The 22779-nt window shown below is 37.8% G+C and overlaps 1 long non-coding RNA gene across 16 annotated transcripts in view; it reads left to right on the forward strand.

Annotated features, from left to right (window-relative positions):
- The window catches only part of LOC108392288 (uncharacterized), a 244974-nt gene that overhangs the window by 69474 nt on the left and 152721 nt on the right, over nt 1–22779 (forward strand). For all 16 annotated transcript variants that reach the window (XR_012132113.1, XR_012132115.1, XR_012132116.1 and 13 more), the window contains one exon: nt 13619–13930. This is a non-coding gene — a long non-coding RNA (uncharacterized lncRNA). The remainder of the gene's footprint in view (nt 1–13618; nt 13931–22779) is intronic.

A 22779-nucleotide genomic window follows, 5' to 3' on the forward strand; every position in this document is an offset into this window, starting at 1 on the left:
TAGATAGGCCCTCAAAATTTTTAATTTTCCTTAAGATGACAATTCAAGAAATTGGACTATATTGCTGACTTCATTGTAATATACTGCTTTGGAGTACTTTGGTGAGGTGAGGTCCACTGAATTAATGATTTTTGTCAAATGCTCTTTGGATTCTAACTGCAAAATAAATCATTATTAGTTGTCTTTCCCAGAATTTAGTGACCAGTAACAGTTTTGAATTTCCCTTGGATGTAAACAGTTTTTTAGAATGATTGGTTTTATGTTTAATAACTGTTCGCACTCCCCACTGGAAGAAATGGTTGTATTTTAAGATTAATATTCTATCATGTATAGTAATTCAAATGTGTAGTTGTAGGTATTTTCCACCTTTTGGTTCTTCAGGAAGGAAAATGATGATGGCTTAACACCTTTTCATTTGTCAGATACAGAAAGTGGCATTCCCTTCTAGGCCTGGGGTGGACACCCACCTTTCCCCAACCTCATATGAGTATGGAGACATACATCAGGTAATCTGGGCATAAGATCCTTCCAGAAGTGGAGGGAAATTGAGTGCAACCAAGAGAAGCCCTTCTGGAACACATTCCAGCTGGGTCTGGTCATGTTCTGCATCTTATCAGGAATTGGGATCTCGGGGGTTAGTGACTTCATGCCTTAGTCCTGCATGTTCTCGTATATAAAATAGGATATAGAATTTTACTCCTTTAGGTGACAGTGAATATCTTTCAGGTAGAAAATTACCTAATTTTAATGACAAGTCAGCAATTCTAGAACATGTTGCACATGATTCTGCCCATGTCTGTAAGTAGAAGCAAGTGGTAGTATAATTCATTGAGGTAGGAATTTAGAACAACCAGGGGTTTCATTTGTTTTGCCTAATTTGGGAAACCAAGACTTCACTTTGGAGGTCTTAATCAGAGGAGTGCAGCTATTTGTATACACTTGATTGAACTTAAAAGGATGTTCCTCTTTGACCCATTGTTCACCTTGGAAGGACACACCTGGAGCACTAGGGAGGAAGGTGAAAACCGGCATGGTCTTAGCGAGCAGTGTTTGTGCAGCAGTAGGGGGCTATAGTCCATCTCACGTTTACAGGTAAAATCATTGTTAAAAACTTCAGGGTAATTGTAGAATGGAAAAATTCTTGCACATGAAAACCTATCACATTCAAGAATTCAGTAGTTCCTTTTGGTTACTTTTTCTACTTGTCTCCGTATTTTTATCATTTATAAAGTGCATTCTTTGTACTTCTTTGTTACGAATAACGAAAAGACCGCTCAATCCTTTATGTGGTTTAGCTCATTTAGAAGCAACCCTGCAAAAGGAGGTACTTTTAATTATATTAATTCATGATAAAGATTCATAATAAAGGTATTTGGAAATAAACAGAGGTTTAAAGATTTTTTGGCATACCATTAACACAAAACATAATTTCTTCATGTCCATTGGCATTTACGTGTAAATAAGGATAACAATTAGTTTGAAAATTCTAATTATTTCTGCCTTGTCCTTTTCAAAAAAGTAGTTTGGTAACAAGGAGATCCATGATATACAAAATAATACCCTTTTTTATACTTTTCTGAGAATATTGTAAAACAATTTGGAAAATAACTCCTCTTATAAAAATTTTTGCCCATTTTTCGTCTTCTTTTTTTTAATGATAAGTATATTACTGTTAGTATATGTATATTAAGCCAAAAATACTGTGTAAACAGCTACTTTGAAACTACGTGAAAACAGGAATTAAAATTGCTACAGACTTACCTTTTTGTACTGTGTGGTCAGATCCTGTATTCTTGGCTGGGATGCTTTGAGGAAGTAAGTTGCTTGACCTCAGTTAGGCTGTTCCCGTGTCTATAAAATGGAGACAAGTATCTGCTTCAGTGATAAACTCAAAATGACTTTTTGGGCTCGAGTGCCAGAGTAAACAGGCAGTTTTCCTGTTGTACCACAAGAGGGAGTGCCTCTGTCGTCCCTAAACTAACTTCAGCGGAGGTCTGAATTCCTAAAATGGGGCTGAAGTTAGGAAATGAGTGGATTGCTGGGAAAAAGTTTTTTTTGACAGAACGGTTTTTGACAGCGTCAAGGGAAAGAGGAACTCAAAACATACAGTGATGAAAAGGAAGGGATTGTGAGTAAAATTCCTTTAAGATACGACAGCTTTTGTTGACATAGATCATTGTAGATTTCCATTCCCACCCAGCAACCCTGTTTTTTTGCCCATACTTGAGAATTTTCATTTACTTATTTTGGTTTCCTCTTCTCTGCAACTGTGTCTATAAATCTTTTATATCAAACAAATATGGAAGCTAAGGTTAAGTTCTCAGTAGCAGTTCTGAATAATTAATACTGGTTAAAGATGGAATTGGGTTGTTTGTGCTTCGTGCCTTGGATAGGTACAAAACTTGTTTGCCCCAAATTATTAAGAAAATTTGAATTTTTTCATTCTGCCTCCCACCACGTGCTATTTTCCTTTTTTTGAGCTTCTGAATTACTTTATGCAATGTTTTGCTGTCCTATATAAGCTCAGAAGGCTGGTTAGGGATAAGTAAAGAAATGAGTCTATAGACCAACCCTAGGAACATGGAACTGATTGTTAATATACAGTGAAATATCAAAGTTTAAAACTAAGATCAGAGCTAAACAAATAGAGCAAAATTCGCAATTGTGGAATTAATCTAATAAGTTTAAAGAAATAGTTTTATTTTAGCTGTGCGACTGTTTCATGTGAATGGTTTTTTTAATTTAAATTATCCAGGTAATCCCTTCATTTTGCTAATATTTGTATTATAAATACAAAAATCATTAACATGTCATGTTTTCTCTTTAACACTTTATTGAATTTAGAGCAATCCTAGGCATCTCCTTTTACTCTGGATCCTACTATTAGAAGTTCTCTTTGGGGTTTGTTTCTAGTAATAAACACAGTCCAAGTTCAAGGTCAGATTGCCCTGTTTGAGATTATGGTACCACTGTGTGAAACTTGACAAAAGCAAAGTCATACATATAATTTCACTCACTTGAAATCTGATAATTCATTGAGCAGGAGAAAGAAAAGTAGAATTACTATGGAAATCATACATGATTTTATCTTTATAGCAGACAATTTAAAATGATCTTGCTGGTACACAGTAAGGAGTTACATATTTGTAAATAATTTTGAGATTTCAACATTTAATAAAGAAAAACTCTGTAAGAAAAAAGAACTCTGTGGCTCTATTTTTTTTCTTCCACCACAAAATTTGTTTCAAAATGTGGAAACACCCATGATAATCTGTTGTCCACATGAATGTCATCCATCTTGTTTGTTTTGATAAAAAGAAGGTAGAGAATAGTTCCTACAGGGGCAAGCTGTTCCTTTTCTTTAAAGTTCCTTTTTAAAATACGGAATATTTCAGGCATGCACAGAAAGAATAGATATACATAGTTATTAAAAAGTGTATTATACAAACTTGGCCCCCTTTCTACTTTACAAAGGTAACTTCCCTGAATTTGGTGTTTTTCATTCTCGTGTGTTTTTACACCTTTACTAAATACAGATGTATTCCTAAACATAAATAGAATTGCAGCATTTACTTTTTATATTTTCACTCTCCTAACAAATTTCTAAATGTACAGTACATTCTTGTTAATTGTAAGCACCATGTTGCACAGATCTCTAGGACTTTCTCATCTTGTACAACTGAAACTTTATACCCACTGAACAATAACAACTCATTTCTCCTAACAACCATCACGCTGCTTTGAGCTTCTGTTTGACGACTGTAGGTACCTCATAAAAATAAAAGTCATGCATATTTGTCCTTCTGTGATTGGCTTATTTCACTTAGCATAATGTCTTCAGGGTCCAACTATGTTGTTACAGATGAGAGGATTTCCTTCTTTTTTAAGGTTGGTTAATATTCCATTGTGTATGTGTGTGTGTGTGTGTGTGTGTGTGTGTGTGTGTGTGTGTGTATATATACATATACACATATATATATATGACATTTTCTTTATCCATTCACCATTGAGGAACATTTGGGTTATTTCCTCCTCTTAGCTTTTGTGAATAATGCTGCAATAAACATGGGAATGCAAATATATCTGAGATCTTGACTGCAAGAGTTCTGGATAAAATTCCAGATCTGTCATCTTTGCTATTGAGTTCTTAAGTTCTAGAGGTCCTTATTTATTATGGGTATTAGCTCCTTAATAATGACATGTGGTTTGCAAATATCTTCTCCCATTCTGTAGATTTCCTTATCACTCTGTTGATTATTTCCTTTGCTGTGCAAAATTGTTTGTTTTATGTAGTCCCACTTGTCTATTTTTGCTTTTTTGGGAGACCAATGTCATGAAGCTTTTCTGCCATGTTTTCTTTTAAGAGTCTTACAGTTTCAGGTCTTACATTTAAGTCTTTATCCATTTTGAGTTGATTTTTGCATATGCTGTGTGACGGGTCCAGTTTCATTCTTTTGTAGGTGGATATCTAGTTTTTGCAACTTCATTTATTAAAGAGATTGACCTTTTGGCTCCTTTCTCTCTTTGGCACCCTTACTGAAGATCAGTGTATATATGTGGGTTTACTTCTGGGCTTTCAGTTCTGTTCTGTTGGTCTACATGTCTGTCTTTATGCCAGTACCAGTTTGAGAAGAATTAGCTTTAATACTTGAGTTATATGATAGACTTAACCAGCAGAGTTGTTGGTTCTGTGGTTTTCTTCAGAAGTTTCTGATTACTGATTCAACCTCCTTACTAGTTACAGATATGTTCAAATTTTCTGTTACCTCATGATTCAGTCTTAATAGCTTACATGTTTCTAGGAACTTTTCCATTTCTTCTAGGTTATTCATTACTTGGTATATAATTGTTCATAGTAGTCTCATAATCCTTTATATTTCTAGCCTTGTTCTGCTTCCTTTTTCATTTCTGAATTTATTTGAGTCTTCTTTTTTTCCTTAGTCTAGCTAAACATTTGTCAATTTTGTTGATCTTTTCAAAAAACCAACTCTTAGTTTTGTTGGTTGTTTAAAAATTTGTTTTTCTGCGTTTTTGTTCATTTCTGATTTAATCTTTATTATTTACTCCCTTTTGCTAACTTTGGGCTTAGTTCTTTTTCTAGTTCCTTGAGGTGTAAAGTTAGCTTGTTTATTTGGGAATCTACTTTTTTAATGTAGGTGTTTACCATTATAAACTTCCCTCTTAGTATTGCTTTTGCTGCATCCCATAAATTTTGGTATGTTTTATTTTCTTTTTTCTCTCAAGATATTTTCTAGTTTCCCTTTTGATGTCTCCTGTGACCCATTAGTTGTCCAAGAGTGTGTTTTAATTTCAAGAGTGTATTGTTTGTTTAAATGCTTGTGAATTTTCCAGTTTTCCTTCTGTTGATTTCTAACCAAGGAAAGCGACACTTAGAAGGAGATTAACATTTAAGGAGATTATAGGATTAACACCTGTGAAAGAGAAGGAAGCAGGATTGGACAGAGGGAGAAATTGAGCTAAAGTGCAGCCACAAGAAAGACCTCACCTGATCCCAAAGGAGCACTGAAATATAGGATAGCCCTTCAGAATTGTTCCAAGTTAGGGTAAGGGACCCAGCATTTGCAGCCTCAAACTGAGCAGTTACTTGATGGAGGCTGCCCCTGGAGAGGGGACTGACTATGGAGGTAACTCCTTTAACTTAAGAGCTGTCAGTCTGCAGTACTCCAAGTACCTGAGTGAGTTGCCTGTCAGTGCTATAAAGACAGACATAAGCAACACATCTTAGCATTCACTACAGTACATATTATATGTATCATTGGAGCTTGCCTTGATGGCCTAATATGTTTTCAAGATTTACTCATAATATATGTAGCTGTAGTTGGTCATTTTAATTCTTAAAATATTTAGTTTTATAAACATCTCAATTTTAAAATACATCCCAACTGACAGAAAAATTTAAGTTTTGCAATTTTTCACTATTGAAAAAATGTAGTCATATCTCGTTAGTGATATACTTAGTTTCTCCGGAGCATATAACCAGAAAATTCCTGGGTCTTAGAATTTCAGTAACTTAAAATTGAATAACTATAATGCAGTTGCTCTCTAAAATGGTTGTACCTTGCTCCATATGCTCAAAACACTTGTCATTGCCAGACTTTTAATTTGCTAATGTGCTGTATGTGAAATGTTATCTCTTTGTGATCTTGATTAGAATTTTGTCGATTACTGGTGTGATTGAGAATTTATGTGTTTATTAGCCACTTGAGTTTCTTTTGGGAAGTGGATATTCCAACCACGTGCCCATTTTCTTATTAATTTGGAGGCTGTCTGTCTTGCCAATGGATTTCAGCCCCAGACAAGTTCACTATGCATTCAGTGAGACCAAGGAATGACAGTAGAATGTTCTTAGAGTGAAAGGGTTTATACCCAACTTTATTCCCATGGTGGCAGGTCAGTCACTTGAATCCTGTCCACTGAGAGTGAGTCTGCATGCAGCAAGCTGGTCTCTGCCTCTGGGCCTCTCTACCCCCTCAGCCGTCTCAGTCTCTGTCCTTGGCACCACCACCACTCCAGCCTCTCTGCTCTCCTGAAGGCTGCCATGCCACCCAGAGCACTGGGCAGAGCTCTTTATGTAGAGTCAATAACGTATTGCCCACATGTATGTAGTGAGCAAACCAACCATGGTCCCATGAGAATCCTGGCCATAGGAACCTTCACTTTATCCACACAGTCCTTACATTTTTTCCTCACCCACTTTTTGCTTTCTGTATATTTTCAATTATTTTCTGGTTTTGAGCTTGATTATTCACTTTTTAAATGTCTTTTGTTGAGTAAGAGTTTCCTTTTAATGCAATTGAATTTAATCAGTTCTTTTGCCTAGTTTCTTTATGTATCATTTTAGAATTCTTCCTTAGGCTAGGTCATATAAAAACTTTGTCCTCTGTTTTCTATTAAACATTTTAAAGTTTTACTTTTCACAATTTTGCCTGTAATGCATCTAAAATAGAGTTCTGTGTGTATATTGTGAGGTGTAAATACCTCATTTTATATTTCTATAGACAGCCCGTTTTCCTAGGAGCATTTATTCACTGGTGCATCTCTTCTCTGTTGAAGTGGAATGCTATCTGTCATAGCAACTTTCCACCTATGTAGATCTTCTGGAGATTATTTTGTTGCACTAATCTATTTCTTTTTTTCTGCCTCCAGTTTCACACTTTCTTAATTATGTCTTTGTTTCTTTATGATGTCTTTTTGTCTAGTAAGTCCTCTTTCTCCTTGTTCTCCTTCAGAAATGTCCCTACTTTTCAACTTTTGCTCCTCCATACGCATTTTAGACTTACATTCCATGAAAAGCCTTCAAGTTCATGTGTTGAATATATAGATTTGAGGAGAACTGATATCTTCACAGAGTGCTAGATGACTCTTATTGATGTCCTTCTTAATATCTGTGTTTAGATCTTTTTTACTATACACATAATGTAAATAACTTACCTTTTTACTATATGCTGACATTTCCATGGTAGTAAATAAATACCTTCATCAACAATTTAAGGACTGTATACCATCCAGTACTTGACTAACAGTAATTTATTTTACCATTGCCCCTGTGGACATTTAGATTAACATACTTCACAATGATTATTTGTGAACTCACATCTTCTCCATTGTGGTTTCAATGGACTAGGGAAATAAAAGCAAAAATAAACAGGTGTGACTACAGCAAATTGAAAAGCTTCTGCACAGCAGAAGAAACCATCAACATCTTTCCCATTACAAAGTTCTGTGTAAATATTCATCTATTTTATTCTAGGGATGCTAGTGTATTTTATATAATAAAGTATTTATCTGGGATGTATTCAGGTGTCAGATGTGAGAAAAATATCTAACTTCCTTTCATCCCATATAGCTAGCCAGTTTCCTTTTGCTTTGACTGACTTTGCCTTTTTTGTTTCACCGTCAAGTAACCGTCAACAATACCATGCATAACAGGTACTCAATACATGTTTAAAATAATGAAACAAACAATATTTTATTTTCAGATGTGCTCTTCTTTCCTATTGATAATATATCTGTCTTTTTTAGATCTACAACACACTGTTATAATTATTAGAGCTGGTGGAACAAGACCCTCTCATCTTCATTGTTATTTACTATGATTATTATTCTTTTCAGATTTTCCTGAGCTATTTCTGTATCATTTTTCTTCAGATGAACTTTAAATAATAGGCCACTTTTCCTCTAAAACTGCTATGGTTTTGATGACAGTGTATCTGTTTTCTGAAAGAAATTTGAAGGCATTTATATTTTAATTTTCTGGCCTAATGAGTACTGTATATTCCTCTGTTTTATAGATTATGGAACTTTTTGGTTAGAGAAGATAAATCCCCAAATTTCTTTTTCAGTTAAAATTCAAGGCAATTAAAGAAATCCATTGCAGTAAACAGTCATGCCGCATATTACCACATGTTTATTCTGTAAAGACAAAATGTTTTTCTGTATTGAGGAGCACTTCAAAGACTTTATCTCCTCTTTATGAAACATGCTTTGCATAGCCCCACATGTTCCCTGACTGGACAGATTCTTGAAAATAGATAATTTATGTGCTATTTGGCAAAGAGGTGTTTTTTATGTGGCCTACTTTCTCCTATAAATACTAAAAGATTCTGTGCCCTTGCTTCTTGTCTGGTTTACATTTTTTATGGTAAGGAAATAGGATACAGAGCCTGTCAGGTATGTGAGGGAAGTCTGCACAACTCTCTTTTACACCTGCTTGGATTCTGGCAGTGGATGAAGGCTGGTTTGTCATGTGTTTTCACAGAGCAGTGGTGGCTCCAGGCCAGCCCATTTAGCCTTTGTTATTTTTTCTTGCATAAAATTGCGTATTTTTCACTTCACATGGGGGTGTTAGGCACTTCAGAGATGTTTGTTTGTGTCATATGCACACCATCTGTGGTCTCCTGGCATCTTAGACAGGTTCCCAAATGGCCAAAGTGTCTGTCTGTTGGTGAGCATATGGAATGGACAGGATCCTAGCCTCTGGGTATTGGTGTAGCCAGTGCTGAAGCACACACCTGAAGTCCCCTACATTGGTGCTGTGGGCTCACTTAACTAAGTTTAAACCCCTTCTTTAGAATAATTTTGGATTTGAAAGTTGCAGGGATAGTACAGAGAGTTCCTATAAGTGCTCACCAGTTACTCCAGTTGCTGTCTTTTAAATTACTCTGTTACATTTGTCACAGTTAAACCCACACTGGTATATTACTATTAACTAAAATGCATACTTTATTCAGATTTCACTTATTTTTCCCCAAGGTCCTTTTTCTGTTCCAGGATCCACCCACAATGTCATACTAATTTGTTGTCATGTCTCCTTCATTTCCTCTGGTCTATGATAGTTTCTCAGACTTCCCTTGTTTTTGATGACATTGTCAGTTTTGAGGAATACTGGCCAGATACTGTAGAATGTCCCTCAGTTTGGATATTTCTCATACTTTTCTGAATGTTAGACTGGGCAATGGATTTTTGTGAGGAAGACCACACAGAAGTGAAGTGACATTCTTATCACATTGTATGAAGGGAACCTGCTATCATCATGACCTAACCCTAATGATACTGACCTTGATCACCTGGCCAGGACAGTGTTTGCCAAGTTTCTCTACTGTAGATTCATTTCCCCCCCTTTCCGTAATCTACTCTTTGGAAGCCAGTCACTAAGCACCATGTAGGCTCAATTTAAGAGTTTTGTTGATTGTCATATCTCTATCCTGTTACGTTTAAACCATGCCTATTATTACTTTGTACTCCAAATGTACTGATTTTGTGTTTAAAGCCTTAAGAATAAATAAAAATTGCCTAGGCCTAAGAAGGTTTTGAGTAGTTAGTTGCTGTGTTAAATCTTTCTTCATTCCTCATGTTTGATGTATTGGTTTTATTGAAAAATCTTCAGACTCTATATACAACATCCTTGTACCATATGGACTACTCCATTCTACTCATGTGGCTGCATAGCTTGTACTTCATTCTTCTAGCATTAGGAAGCCTCATTTCTCTCTCACTGTTGGGGGAAAAAGTTTAGCATAAGAACACTTTGTCCATACTGAAGCTTATCTAGTAAACACCAAAATACATTAATTCTAATTAATTTGATGGAAATATTTCTATGTATAAAATTGTGTTTTAAAGATTTAAAAGTTTTAGTGCTTTTTGATACCTATTCTGACATCATAATACGTTAGCCTACCACCTGCCTCTGTTAGCCTGTTAAGTTGTTGAACCTTCGGAGTTCAGATTACAGACTGCTTATTGTATTGTTTATGGGGTGAAATTCTTAACAAATTTGATTTTTTTCATCTAATAACTCTTCTGCACTCAACTCAAATAAGTTCATTTACATTTACATTTCAAGTTCATTTCTGAATAAGAATGAAATTACATGTAATTTTTACATACAGTAGAAATGTTCTTGAAACTATATATATATGTGTGTATGTGTGTGTGTGTGTGTGTGTGTATATATATATATATATATATATATATATATATAAATTGTGTTTTTGTTCATTGAATCGTCATATCATGTGCTCTTAGAGAACTTACTGTTTCAAACAAGCTTGTGCTAAACTATGATGCCCAAAATGACCAATTTTGCAAATCCACATTTGTGGACACTTAATTTCATCCATAGGTACAAATGTTTCATAAAGATGGACTAGTTATGGTTTATTTTCAGAACATTGAACTTCATGTACTTTCTTCTTAGTATTCTGAACTTAAAAGAAATTGTTTTGAGTGTGTTAGAGTATTTTGTCATTCAGTCAATCTTAGAATTCAGTAGTAGGGGAAAAAGTTTAAAAAATACCTTTCAAGAGGGCTTTTTCTCACTTCATGGTCACTTGGTATGACAACTCAGAAAGAGAATATTGTTTTTAATCAACCACAGGGTAAATCCTTTCCCTGGCTCCTCAAGTCTACTTTCAGTCAGTCAAAAGATTCTTAAATTCATGTGGGGGATTCCCCCATGTTCTTATAATAAGTCTCTTTTAAAATTTTCATATATGTGTAGATTGTAGGGTGTATTGCTTGTGTTTTATGTTTCAGTTGTGTGAGGGCTGTCCAGTGCACTGTGACTGTCTTAGTATCATCATTCTTTTTAAGTATGTAAGTGTGGATGAGAAAGACAGCATTATGAAATGAAATACAAACAGTTTGTTCCCAGGTAGATTAAAGGCCTATTAAACATAAGATCTTTGGATATACACTGGCTCTTTATTTTTCATTAGTAAAGAAAACTATGGAGTTTGGATACAGGTGCCACCCCCCCCTTTCCTCCGCCACCCTTACCTGCCTGTACTACAGTAACTGTACCCTGTCTGGTTAGCTGCAGGCTCTTGGGTCCTTCATGCTCAGAGTTAGGCATATTTCTACTGCTCAGATCTGGCAGATGTACTTCCTTCCTGCAATTACTGTTGAGGTTAGTTTCTAAGGTCTTGAAATGATCTTCAAAAAGATGATGAATATTGAGCCTTTTTTGGGAAAAGATACTGGATGAAGAGTCATGACATACCATGTGTAATTGTTATACTGTGAGAAGTCAGTCAAAAAACACCTGTTTGGACCACCTGTATTTTCCTGAGCTTGTCTGAGAGAATACCATCACTTCTATTGGGACAGGGTTATATTTACAAACCTGTTGTTGAGTTATTGTGCCCTCCCAGGACCATGTAACAACCCCAGCAGAAGACAGGAGTCTATGAACTCTGCCATTCTACAAGCACACTTCCAAAATTTAGTACCAAATGGAAATTTTCCTAAATGAGAGGAAGACTCATAATCAGTACACAGAAAGCTAAGTCCCTGGGCCTCCTTTTACCTTGGCTTCCTGGAGGGTTTGATCTTACAGGAAATGCTCTAGATCAGGAGAAAGATCAGGAGAAATGGGTGGGGAACAGAGGCTATCTTTCCCTTACAGCATTTAAAAGCCGTTTCACCCCCATTCAAAAGCCAACAAGCAATAAGAAGGAGATTCTCCTGAACTTTCCCAGTTAATTTGTAGGCTTTGTATTCCCCAAACTTACCTAGTTTTTCATGAAAAATTAGATTTTTATATTCTCATGCCAAGAAGATTCTAAACTGTAAGGATGCTTTAAATTTTTCATCCATCTTTTATTTCCCCCTTTTCAATTTTGCTTCTCCTCTAAAATCCCCTGTATTTCTCTTTTGGTGGTAAAATTCCAGGAATTTTTACATTTAAGCCACCTCTTGGTAGCCTGTGCTTTTCATAGACTTTGCATTGGTTCCCCTAGTATAGAGCAGTGCTGTGTGGGCCGCTGTGTGGGTTATAGTCTGCCTCAGTCCAGATGGAGGCTGTCTTCAGAATCAGACTGCATCTCAGGGATGTTTTCTAAGCTGCACAGTGATGATTACCTCTTACAGTGAATTTTTCCCCCCAGCTGTGTCTCTCTCTTCAACACTAAGATGCAGAAGCATCAGTCTTAATATCAAGTTATCCTGTCTGATTTTGACTTTGTCCAAACTCAGAGCATCTAAAAGTGTATTGTACAGGGGGATGTACTGCTTTTGCCTGCAAGGTTGATTCCTGCCCTAGGCTGTAAACATCCATTCATTTAACAGACATTTGTTATGTGCTCATTTTGAGACAGACTCTGTGATGGAGTAGGAGTACAGAAATAAAAAGACCCACTGCTATCTTCAGTAAGCTTCCAGTCTACTGAGAAATAGAATGTAGTGTGATAATAGCTCTGTTACAGAGGTACCTGTGGTCCAGACACTCTAGGCAAATCTTTATGGAGGAACTGACATAAGACCTAGGTTTGGAAGGATGTATACAGGTAAACTGAGGGGAAATGGGGTTTTGATAGCTGGAGAAGACAGAGTCAGGGGGAATGCCAGGCTCATGGGAGAGGTTGCCTTGATTCAAAGGCCTGTGGAGGTTAGAGACCAAGGAGCATGCGGGAAACTGCAGGGTGTTTGGACACGCTTGAGGTGAGGGGTTTGTTAAAGACAGTGTCGTAGACAGTTTAGTTTTGAGTGTGTGCCAGCATTTTACTACAGTTGCAATGCCAGGGAAGAGGCTCCTGGTAGGTATATCCAAAGATCCTCTATTGATAGGGACATGTTCTAGGAAGAAGGAATGATTAAATCATTGAAAAGAATGTCTGTTTAAAAATCTTTAGGCTCTTGATACAGGCAACTGGGTGAATGTTAAGTAGTTCCCCAGATCAAGCCTTAATCTTAAAGTTCATTAGAAAATCGCATTAGAAAAAAATACTTTATCTGGAATGTGTTGATTACTTCACCAGGATGTTGTGACTTATCAAGTAAGCAACTTGGCTTTGTTCCAGACCACATCTGGAGAGGTTTTCTTTTATGGGTTCAAGGTCACAGTGGTGTGGTTGTTTTTTCAGGGATCTACTGGTGAAATACTTTGTAAGCTAAGCTGAGAAGAGTTTGTGTTTTTATCCTGAGGTCAACAAGAAGCCACTGACATAATTTTAAACTCCATCCATCAACGTGGGGAGTAACTAGCTGCAGCATGAGGCTGGATCAGTGGGGATAGAGATTAGCAGAATATTTAAATATCCATTGAGAAAATGACAAATTCAGGTATGTCTCTTTCTTTGCCTTCTCTTCCCCGAAGCCCACCACCTGCAGTAAGCTCTGAGACAGACATAGCTGGAGCCTGGATGAAGGTCAGTGCTTTTCCTCCAGAAGAGTAGATGTTAACTTCAAATTTAAATGATGACTGTTTTTACCACAACAAAAGAAGAGATGGTGAGACCAAGATGATGATGACAAGATGTTGGAGGAATCAGCCAAGCTCAGATAAGAGCTCAGAGAAAGGAGTCCAAGGCCCTTCTGATGGGTGTACTCTGCCTCCAGCCCTGGGCCCCATTCCTGCACTCTGCTCCTGCCATCTCCTGCTCCAGGCCTGCATCATCTCCATCCTGAGGTACCATAAGCAGTGTCAGAATCACAGTATTCTCTGGCCTTGGCCTTAGCCTTGAGGATGTTCTTGGTATTCCTACTCTAATTTGCCCTAATTACATAAGATTCTGCCCTTACTCAAAAGTCTGCAGACTAACCCTACTTCAGCCTCTTTCAGTGCATCTGCTGTGGTCAAAATGGGACCATCAGAGATGCCCTTGCTATGGGTTGTATACTAATTGGCATGTGATGATCTGTGCTATGTTGTTTTGTTTTGTCGCTGATTGATAATGTAGTGTCATTCCAGGCAGAGGTGTAGCCAGGTTGCAAGAAACAGCAGGGAACCTGATCTTGGGGTAGGTCTGCAGTGGTTTTGGGGGGTGGTCACCATGGTGACCTTTGGTGTCCCCATGGTCTTAATCTCTGTCCTTGTTATGTTTAATCACTGTCATGTCAACATATTGCCATAAAAGTAACACCCCATAATTACCTGAGGCAGATTGTATGGGTATATTTGAAAATAGCATTTCTCCTCTAAATTTAATATGAATAGGGACTTGTCCTTAACTTTTATGCCTTTTATAAATCTATAGTCAAAGTAATAATTTTTTAAAAATGTTATCCAGGTTGCAAAAATATCTGCCTTTGAGAACTCTGCAGGTCTTTGTGGGAGCAAAGGTACTGAGTCAGACCTGCAAACTTGGAAGTTCATTTGAGCCTTTTCATTCAGGCAGAAAATTTCCTAGGCAACCACTTATGCAATAATTAAAAGATGGGGACTAGGAGGTATGTATTTGGAAATTTTAATCCTCAGGTGTAATCCCTGTCAGATTGAGACCTCAATTTTCATTTAAAATAAGTAAATTAACAAGCTTAGCACTTAATTATAGAAAAACACACTAACGGTAAGACATGTGTGCATGTGTGTTGTGTTTTATCCTTACCCTTTAAACACTCTTTCTCTGATGGAAATGTGTATGTATATTAATGCTGGCTTATTTGGGAAAGCAGAAGAGAAGTTACAGCTTGAAGTAATTTTATTTAGCTGTGATTACTTGTAACAGCAGATAATCTTCTCACATGCCTGTATCTGAGTTTGTTATCAGTAGAATCTCTAGCAGGTGGAGAAGTTTATTATTCACTTGTTACTTCTTTCAGTGTTCATGCTTGAATTTGTGTTTATCCTAATGCTTTAGTTGTTTCAATGTACCTTAGATTGTAGTCAAACATACTGCTCTGTGGCTTGAGGGAGAATATGGAAGGGCTGTCCATGAATAAAGATAAGGACTCTCAGCAAGTAGACATGACCGAGATTTGCTAAAGAGTTTTCTCTACCTCTCTGCTCTCATCCTTTTTATATAAGTTTCCACTTGGATGACCTTAAGGATATGGTAAACACTTCTCTTCCTCTGTGAAACACTCATACTCTCAAACTTTATTTAACATGGACTTTAATTGAATTCTATTTTAATGACTAAGGTGGCTTTTTTTCATGTACCAGTGAAAGCAGGAAGCCCTACTAATTGTGTGACAGATTCATTTTCAGTAGCATTAAAAATAACTTGACAATGAAATATTAATTAAAATTAAAACATTAGTAGTGCTCATTTTAAATAAGGCTATGTTGTGATCCTAGTTCAACTGTTCTATAGAAATGTCAAACACAAGATGAATTATAGAAAATGACTGTTTTCTGCTGGAGACTGAGAGGAGCCATCTCCCCACTATGAGCACTTGTGGGTTTTATGAACATTTTGAGCTTATAGCCACAATAATTTGATTTGTCTCCTCGATACCCCAGTTGATCCACTTCTATTATCAACAACTTTGAAACTGTCTTACCGCAGAAACATGGTAGATTAAGTAGGTAATCAATTACAACGACCTTGTTTTCTCCACCTGCCCCAACTGCATTGATGACCCACCTGTTTCCTGGACTGCATCAGTTTTGGGGCTTCTCATTACCCCAGCTCCCCAGTCTGTAAAACCTTGTTGTCTATTCATGGCTCAGATCAGGAAGTCAGAAATTCCCCCTTTGTCTGCAGCCTCCTGTCCATCTACCTTGTCCACTGAGTTATACCCTACCTCTCTTTTGATCTCACTGAGACCTCTGGTCTGCTGATACTTTACTTTTGTACTTTACTGTCTTTATTTCCCTTCTGGTCCAACTTAAAATGCACAGTCCAGGTTTTAAGTCGTGCTTCTGCCCAAACCTGACCATTTTGTCTTTCTGTACCTGGGCTGTTGAGCAGTGTTGGAGAAAATCCTGTAACTGGGCAGATGGTTACCTGTTAGCTTAAATTCAGGTGATAGTGCCAGCGCTGGGTAGCACTTGCACCATGTTATTCTGGTTGGCTGTATGTCATTGTGATTCTTCATGATGACTGTCACAAAGCTAGTCTGCTCTCTTCAAACCCATGAATGTGTTCCCCCTTCACTCTCGTCAGATGATACACTCCTGCATTGGGGCTGTCTGTCCCACTGCCTTTGGCATCCATGACCTGACAGCTTCCTGGTTTTTTTTCTACCTTTCATACCACCTCACTGGTCTTTGCCGGCTTCGTCTCTGTCAAACTGACTTCTGTCAAAAAGGCAATTATAAGATGTCTTCCTTTTTAAGTTTTGTGCTCCTGTTCTTTGCCTTCTGCTGGAGAAAACGAGTAGGGCAGCAGGCCGCTGGCTCTCTTGGGCTGTGTGTATATGAGCACCTACATGGGCCAAAGGACTTCACTCTGTGATCTTAGCTAGATGATATGTCAAGCCCTAAACAGTAACCATCTCTGTTGGCTGCTGAATGGTTCTGCACTCTGCAAAAATAATCCCCTAGGGTTTATTCTGCACACATGCAGGGGAAAGTTTGGCATCTTTCAGATTAGAAATGGGCAGGAATTTCCCATTTTTATTACAAGTTTTATTACTACAGTATTATAAAAGTGTTGTCTTTGGTGTGGCTCACCAATGCCTTTGTGGATTATTGAGATGCAGTGAGATGAGAAGTTTGCCCCCGCCATCTTCTGCCAAGTAAACCTCAGATCTCTTCTGGTATATGCCTGAGTGTGCTGATTATCCGATCCACTGTTGGAAGATTGCTGCCCATTTTTCTGTTGCTTATTTTAAGTGCTGCCAGTCTCCTTGCTGCCTCTGTGTGGCTCCTTACTTTCATTTTTATTCACTCTTGTCCTGTTTTTGTCTCATCTCTCTGATTGGCTTTCACCTAAAAATACGAACATTCAGTATTATTAATTAATTGATTGATTGATTGATTGATTGATTATTTCCAGATCTGGGCACTTGAGAATCCAAAGAATATGAGAATGACACAGACTGCCCCTCTCGTGATTGTAAGACAGAAACAGCTCAATGTATGGTTCCAGTATGTTATAATAAGGACTATTAAAGTCTGTGCTGAGCATTTAATTTACATAATTTCATATTCTTTAAAAAAATCCTGTAAGGTTGCTGATACTAGGCTTATTTTACAGAAGAGGAAACTGAGGCTCCAAGAAGTGAAATCATTTGACATGAAATGAGGTGAAGTCACTCAAACAGCCGATCTCATAGTGGGAAATAAAGTGTACGTGTAGATTGCAAAGCTTATGCTCTTAACTACTGTGAATATAGCTTTTCTACTCTCCCACATTGCCTCTTTCAAAGAGCTGACCATAAACAGTAGAATTCAAGATGTAATAATTAACTGTTTATACATTGAATATTAGCTTTATGTTTATAGTAAGGAGTGGGATAAACAAGTAGCTTAAAGTTACTTGTTTTGTGTTTTTATTCCTTCCATTGGTTTCAGTATGATTGCTGGATGGCAGTATCCTTACTCTGTCTGAAAATTGAACTACCTTTAGTTTATAATGCATTTGTTATCACTGTATTCTCATGTGTAGTAGCATATTCTCACTAAAATGTTTTGTTTAGCCCTCTGTTACTTTCTTAAGAGTCAGCTTCAAACTTTGTGCCATAAAATACTTCACCACAGATTTGAAATTTGAAATGCCTTACATCTTATAGAGAAAAAATGATAGGGTTATCTGTCCAGAGAGAGTATATAGGAACCACTTTGTAGATTACTGATGGTAATAGTTTAATTTTAATGTTCTAATATTATGTATTAGTAGTAGCTGGAAACTAACACATCTGCATCCTTCTGAGGAACATGAACTGCTTATATCCTGGGCTGGCCTGGCAGTACTGGTGTGGGCTAGGCTTTAGTTCTTTTTAGAGAGCTTTAATTTCCTATGTTCTTAACATAAACTTCCTACCCTATCTCTCACTTCAAATCCTTGTGTTTTTGTTGTTTTACTCTAGACAACTCATAGATTATACTGACAGACTATGAAAACTTTATTAATTTATTCAGTAAATGTTTATTAAACTTTATCAGCCATGTACTGCTCTCAGTGCTGGGGATATAATATAACAGCACAAATCAACAACTCTGCCCACTTCTTTTTAACTTTTACATGAGAGTTGTTAAGTAAGTTATATACCACTGTTTCCATATTACAGAATCTAACTGTGACTATATACCATACCAGTGAAATGTATGCTATCTTTCTGTGTTTCTGTGATTTAGTTAATGTTCTTTTACTTCCACTCAAAGAACTTCCTTTAGTATTTCTTGTTAGGCAGGTCTGATGTTATTGAACTCCCTCAGCTTTTGGAAAATTTTGGGAAAGTCATTATTCCCACTTTGTTTCTGAAGGACAGCTTTGCCAGGTATAGAGTTTTTGGTTAACAGTTGCTTTCTTTGAGCGTTTGAATATGATCGCATTCTCCCCTGGCCTGAAAAGTTTCTGTTAAGAAACTCACCAATAGTCTTATTGATGGGGGTGGGGGTGGGGTTTCCCTTGTATGTAACTTCTCTCTTTTCTCTTGATGCTCTTAAAATTCTTTGATTTTTTTTTTAATCAAAGGCAAAAATTATTTCCTTGTATTTGAGTTTTGACAATTTTTTTACTTTAAAAAATTTTTACAGTTTTTATTAAGGTTCCGTTGATATACAATCTTATGCTCAGGTATCTCATGAGCAAGATTATGGTTACTGCATTCTCTCCTATTATCAAGTCCCCACCACATACCTCATTACAGTCACTGTCTGTCAGCATAGTAAGATGCCGTAGAGTCACTACTTATCTTCTCTGTGTTATTCTGCCTTCCCCGTGCCCCCCCCATATTGTGCTAATCTTAATACCCCTTAATCCCTCCCTTCCCATCCACCCTCTCTAAACCCTTTCCCTTTGGTAACCGCTAGTCCATTCTTGGAGTCTGAGTCTGCTGCTGTTTTGTTCCTTCAGTTTTTGCTTTGTTGTTATACTCCACAGATGCGTGAAATCATTTGGTACTTGTCTTTCTCTGCCTGGCTTTTTTCACTGAGCATAATACCCTCTAGCTCCATGTTGTTGCAAATGGTAGGATTTGTTTTCTTCTTATGGCTGAATAATATTCCATTGTGTATATGTGCCACATCTTCTTTATCCATTCATCTGCTGATAGACACTTAAGGTTGCTTCCATTATCTTAGCTATTGTAAATAGTGCTGCAGTAAACACAAGGGTGCATATGTTTTTTAAAATCTGGCATCTTGTTTTGTTCAGGTGAATTCCTAGTAGTGGAATTCCTGGGTCAAATGGTATTTCTATTTTTAGTTTTTTTGAGGAACCTCCATACTGCTTTCCACAATGGTTGACCTAATTTACATTCCCACCAGCAGTGTAGGAGGGTTCCCCTTTCTCCACATCCTTGCCAGCATTTGTTGTTGCTTGTCTTTTGGTTGTTGGCCATCCTAACTGGTGTGAGGTGATATCTCATTGTGGTTTTAATTTGCATTTCCCAGATGATTAGCAATGTGGAACATCTTTTCATGTGCCTGTTGGCCATCTGAATTTCTTCTTTGAAGAAATGTCTGTTCAGATCCTCCACCCATTTTTTAATAGGGTTATTTGCTTTTTGATTGTTGAGGTGTGTGAGCTCTTTATATATTTTGGATGTTAACCCCTTATAAGTATGTCATTTATGAATATATTCTCCCATAGTGTAGGATGCCTTTTTGTTCTACTGATGGTGTCCTTTGCTGTACAGAAGCTTCTTAGTTTGATATAGCCCCACTTCTTCATTTTTGCTTTTGTTTCCCTTCCCCGAGGAGATATGTTCATGAAAAAGTTGCTCATAGTTGTATTCAGGAGAGTTTTGCCTATGTTTTCTTCTAAGAGTTTTATGGTTTCATGACTTATATTCAGGTCTTTGATCCATTTCAAGTTTACTTTTGTGTATGGAGTTAGACAGTACCAGTTTTATTCTTTTACATATAGCTGTCCAGTTTTGCCAACACCAGTGGTTGAAGAGGCTGTCATTTCTCCATCGTACGTCCATTGTTCCTTTATCATATATCAATTGACCACATATGTGGTGGTTTATATCTGGACACTCTAGTCTATTCCATTGATCTATGGTTCTGTTCTTTGTGCAAGTACCAAATTGTCTTGATTGCTGTGACTTTGTAGTGAGCTCGAAGTTGGGATGCATAATCCCCCACTGACTTTTGACAATTTAGGTATAATGTGTTTTGGTGTAGCCTTGTTTGGGTACGACATATTTGGGACCCTTTGAGCCTCATGCATCTGGAGGTCCAGTTATTTCCCCATGTTCAGAAAGATTTCAGCCATTATTGCTTTAAAATATACTTGCTGTCCCCTTTCTCTTTCTCTTCTGGAAAATCCCACACTGTAAATACTGTACCTTTTCATTGTGTTACAAAATTCCCATAAGCTTTCTTTCATTCCTTTTTATTCTTTTTCCTTTTTGCTCACTTGACTGGGTAATTTCCAGGTTTGTATCCTCCAGGTCACTGATTCTTTCTTCAGCATGGTTGAGTATATTTTGAAACTCTGTTGAATTGTTTAGTACAGTTCTTGTCTTTCTCAGCTCTAAGATTTCTGTGTTGTTGTTTTTTTAAATGATTGCTATTTCCTTGCCAATCTTACCTTTTTCTCATGCATTGCTTTCCTAATTTTGTTTAGTTGTCTCTCTGTGGTTCTTTATAATTCACTAAACTTCCTTAACAAGATTATTTTGAATTCTTTGACAGCTCATAGATCTCCATTTCTTTAGGGTCAATTACTGGAGCTTTATTAATATCCTTTGGTTATATCATATTTATCTGATTTTTCATGATCCTTGATTCCTTACATTGGTATCTGCATATATGAGTAATCAGGCTCCTCTTGCAGACTCTACAGGTTTGCTTTGGCAGAAGCACTACTAAACCAGTTGGTTCTGTTTGGCTTTCTAGGTGTGTCTTTGGGCAAAGACAAAAAAAAAAATCAATGACAAAGCAGGCAGACTCTGATATTATCTATTCTTAGGGGAAGCAATTCTTTGAGCTCTGAGAATAGGGAATGGGGGTCTGAGAGCTTTGGATAGAACTGCTAGGTTGGTTCCTTACCCAAGTGAAAGTTTCAGATGGACTCTGTGATTGCCTGGATTCTCTGGTGAGGCTTACTAGATGGTTGGAACTAGGTACCATAATCAGTAGTATATGGGGCTATAAATTAGCTTTCTTTGCCTAGCTGGGCAGCAGGCCAGGGTCAGGATAAGTATGGCTCATTTAGGGGGTCCTCAGTTAGGCCTGAGAGTGCGTTGAATTCCCTGGTCAAGTGAGGCCATCAGTTTTGCTCTGTAGATTGTGGGAGAAGCCACAGGCCATGCTCTCTGTTGACATGCTACTGTATGTAGGGCTGTTGAATGGGCTACACAGCTTTGTGCTCAGGTTAAGCTCTGTGGTTGGATAGGCTAAAGGCTGTATTCAGTGATGAGTGGGACAATGAATTAGATTCTCTGCAAAGGCATAGCAGGGAAAACATCTCTATAACCAGTAAAATTCTTTGTTGTCTTAAGTCAGCCGACACCCCAGGTTCCTTGGCTGAACAAGCCAGTGGCTTTACTCTGCAAACTATTGACTCTGTTTGGCCTTTTCTCAGCTCAAGTGCCTCTGGGCCACACAGCTTCCAGGAGTTGTCTTTGGCCTTTCTAGTCAGATAGGGCTGGAAGATACTCTCTCTTGTGGGTGGGGCTGTGATTCAGTTCTTTGCCTGGGCGTGGGCAAATTGGGCTCTAGAGCCAGCAAAATTTGTTTGAGCATCTAAATTTGTCCCCAAGTTCCCTGGTCAGAGTGCACCCCCACTTGGTTTTGCAGATGAGCAAAGCTGCTGGTTGGACACTGCAGGTATGAGTTTAGTCTGCCAAGATCCATGTGCTGGTTGTTGCACATCTTCCTCCATCCTTTCTTCCAATGACAGACCCCCAGTGGTTGCACTTGCAGATTAACCTGCAGTCTCCATGGTGCAAGATGTGAGAAGGGGCCCCCACAGAGTGACCCTTGCTGGGAGCTGGGTTGGTGTGACAATGCTGGGGGACATTGCTGGTTATCCTCTGTGTTCTTTTTCCTCACTGGTGGAGCCAGAGGCTCAGGGAAGACTGCTCTGCATGGCGCTCTGCTGGCCTGGGTGAGGGGCAATGAGGTTAAACATGTATCTACTTCACTTATCCTCTGATGCAGTCTGTCTTGGTCTCTGTGGTGCAGGGGGTGTTCAGCCTCACCCTCATCTTCTAGGATTTGTCAGTCATGTCTTGTTCTTGAATAATTGTTAGTTGTTCTTTTTGTGAGGGGGAGTTGAGTCAGCAGTGACCTATGTCACCATCTGGGTGACATCACTCTCCCTCTGCCCACTTAGAGCTTTTGTTCCGGTGTTAAAGGCACCCAGTAAACCAACAAGCATGTGATACGATGTCAGATGATAAACGCTGTGAAGAAAAGTAAAACTGAGTAGAGGGATAGGGAGAAATGCAGTAGCAGGGCAAGCTGCTGTT

The sequence above is a fragment of the Manis javanica genome, chromosome 6 (assembly GCF_040802235.1).
Source record: "Manis javanica isolate MJ-LG chromosome 6, MJ_LKY, whole genome shotgun sequence".
In the NCBI taxonomy this organism is placed as follows: Eukaryota; Metazoa; Chordata; class Mammalia; order Pholidota; family Manidae; genus Manis; species Manis javanica.